We start from the raw sequence: 3,754 nt of genomic DNA, 5'->3' as shown, positions 1-3,754 counted from the left end.
TCCATTCATAGGCCAATAAACATCAAGAAACATTGGATTATTGTTTTTTTTCTTTTCTTTAAATCTTTAACAAACATAAACTGAACTTTTATAAGACATTTTCTAAGGTGCTTGAATATAGAATAAAAACATCTATGGATTTAGGTATATACAGACAAAAAAAAGAAGAAAATTGAAATTTGTAGACAACGTTTATTACATTCTAAGCTATGATAACATAGAATTTCTTCCAATAAATAAGCTTTAAATTAGACAAGGATATATAGGGGAAAGTTTATCAAGCTAATATAACCACCTTTTTTTTCCTTGCTGGTTATCTGTTTTCACTTGTTTGCTTTAACTATTATAATAGTTAGATATGGTTGGTTGTTTTAGTAGATTTTCTCTAACCCTTTTCTTCATAGTCTTAATATACTGATTAATAGTATTCAATAGAATAACAATAGCCTGAAAAATGACTCTATAAAAGAATGTTAAATCCTTCCCTTTCTCTCAGAATTTCATAGATTTATTCGATTTTCTATGAATAGGTTAAATTAGTGTGGATTTATATTAGTATCTCCTAATTTGATAAAAAGAAAAAGGTCTGAAAAGGGGAGAAAGTAAAAATCAGTAGTTCCTACTGTTTTAAAATGTTCAGATTTGGAAAATAAGGAGATGAATAGATTATTGTGGATAGATGCCTGTACATATATATATATATGTATATAGTTATTTGTTCATACATGTTGTATATATGTGGGTTAAGCACACGGAATGAATATGCACGAAATAGACAGAAGCTTGTTAATGTATATATACTTCGCCTAAAAGTGATAAAGCAAATATCAAAATAATAATACAAAATATTTCTGTTACATTTCATTAAATATTCGTTAATTATATTTAGTTATTTGGATTCGTACTCAACAACCATAGTTTCATATGTTGATAAGACAGACATTTTTTACAAATATATTGGGATAAATAAAATATCAAAGGTAATATATACATAATTACATGACTGGATATTAAATGTTTGGTGAAAATTGAGAGCACAATCTTGAGATGGTGTAGAAGATTTGTAGCTCAGGTGGATGATTTTGATGGAGTTTTGTTCTTTGTGCTGAATGGTTTGGTCGTGGAGCTTTCTACCTAAAGTTTAATCTGATGGTGTCGTTCAGAAGAACGATGAACGCTCTACGACCAACCTATCCAGCTCAGAGAACAAAACTCCATCAAAGAACACAATCTTAAAATATTTGTGAACTGTTCATTGTGACTTATGAAAATAATGAATTAAAAATTACAGCTCCTTGTAGCGGATCAAACGTTTCAGTGAGAGTCGTCAAGACTACAAAAAATCTCCAGTTAGATCATCAAACTATTATCCTGATGAAAACAAAGAATTGATATGGCATTTTATGTTTTCTAATCCAAACGTTCTAGAACTTTATGGGATCTCTTGAACAATAAAAACCAAGTAGGGTAAAAATATTGATACAGATGAAAAGAAATTAGAAAATGGATGAAAATAATTAATCAGAAAACTTGTAAACTACAATAAAATGACATCAACTCTCATTTTTGTTGTAAAAGAAACCAAAGTTGTAGTCGGCGCACACCAAGTTAAACACAAAATCTTACTACTAGACAGCTTGTCAGGAAATAATTTAAGTAATAAAAAAAGCCTAAGAGCAGTTGACCAAGCTTTACGTTTCTATAATCAGAAAGGGGTTTTGTGGATATTATAGTAATTTAATAGTTGGACTCATGAGTCAATGGAAAACCTGAAATCACTGGACGTCTGTTTCGTCCTAGTATAGGACTAATCAGCAGTGCACATCCACAATCCCGGTCGCAGGATTTTTGTCATAATATATAGTATAATATAATGATAATATATGATATAAAATATGAAATTTGATTATCTGAGCTCGATATAAGTTGATTGGCGAAGTAATTTACTTCGATATCTTCGTAAGAAAAGATCCAACGAAACGTCTTTAAAAAATTTAGGATTGAATATACATTTCCAGGTAGATCAGAAAATATCTAAAAATTTCCTTGTGTCTAACTTTAACAAATATGTGTGACAATAGACGAACGTAACAAAATCTCATGGTTGGCCTTTTGACATTCAACAAACATTTTCGTTTAATTATCAGTATGTAGTATGAAGCTAAACCAATTGTTTGATTTAGAAGAATTAACTGTAACTCAAGGAAAAATATCCGACAATATCATTTATTTTAGCTATACAGTCGTATTTATGGCAAATCTCTACATATAATATTCTAACATGAGAGAAAAAGGTATAAAGTATTTTAATATGCTTATCAAAAACAAAGTGATATAACGATATAAATTGTTCTGGAAATTTATATATGGGAAAGCAGTTGGACATTAACACAGTTTTATGTCGTCTCAGTGGTCTAGTGGTTATGTGCTGTTGTGTGTGAGCGGTTTAGATCCCTGAGTTCAGAGTCACATGTGCGCAGTGTTATGTAGTTTCATACTAGAACGAAACACCTATGTGATGTTTTCAGGCTTTCAATGGTTGCTCAATATAGATCGGATCATGATTTCATTACATTGCTGAAAAGAAGTTGTGTAATCGTCCAGCGTCAAATATAAGAAATATCAAGTTGAAGGTAGTTTGTAAATGAGTGATATTTGTTCACTTAATGGGTATGAAGAAAAAAGTTGATGGATATCGAAGTAATTGCTAGTTGGTAATTATGAAACAATAACAGACGAATGGTATTGATAGGTTATTAGAAATAAGATATAGAGATATGAGTTAGGCTGACTGTAAAATGAAATATTTTACATATTATTAATTTACACAGAGGTCAGTCTTCAGTCGGTGGATCACTAAAGTCTGTTCACTATACACCTTTCTAATTTACATTCCATTTACGCCAGTCAATTCAAATTTAAAGATGAATTTTAAACTGGAGTCCGATAGAGCAACGTGACCAGACTTGATGTGATGCTTTGAAATTGAGTTAGTGATTGACTTTCTTAATAATTTTGACAGTAAGGCATTATCATGCTAAAACTAATGTTTGGATATGGTAGAAAATAGTAAACGTATGCAACAAATTCCTTCTGGGAAAAGGTTTTATTTGTAAAGATTGTAAAGAAATAACAGATTTTTGTAGAATGTCGATTAGTCGTCTTTTCGTTTCAGCTTTGAATATTTTCAGCTAGACATGTCTTTATAACCATTTTTTTATTTGATCGAATATATGTTAGATAATGTAATATCGATATTATGTACTTTCTATTAAAATAAATATTGTTTTTAGAGAGCAGACTGTAGAAAAATTATATCGACTAATATGAGAATGTATTTCCTTTAAAGAACATGGACCAGATTACCAGGCGAAACGTTGGATTTACTTAAAATTCATTAGCTGAGATTTTACAAATATATGTTATTCCTCTTTAATGTCTCACATTAACTCGGCGCCCAAGTACTGTGAAACTATTCGATCAAATGTGCAAGGTTGTTCTTATGTATTATTCTAATGTAGTGTCCATTTGAATTAACAATATTTAAAACGACAATTATTTATAGACTTTATAAAAAAATTCATGAGTGGAAACAGTGATTATCTAAACAATATTAATTATAATAGTTGAGATCGTGAGTCAATTGAAGCTAGGCCACCATGAAAAACCCGGGAGAACTGGACGACCGTTTCGTTCTAGTAAGGGACCCCTCAGCAGTGCGCATCCACATCTCACAGTAGGACGAAACAGCCGT

Source organism: Schistosoma haematobium, chromosome 1 (genome assembly GCF_000699445.3).
Source record: "Schistosoma haematobium chromosome 1, whole genome shotgun sequence".
NCBI lineage: Eukaryota > Metazoa > Platyhelminthes > Trematoda > Strigeidida > Schistosomatidae > Schistosoma > Schistosoma haematobium.
This window is presented reverse-complemented; position numbering follows the sequence as displayed.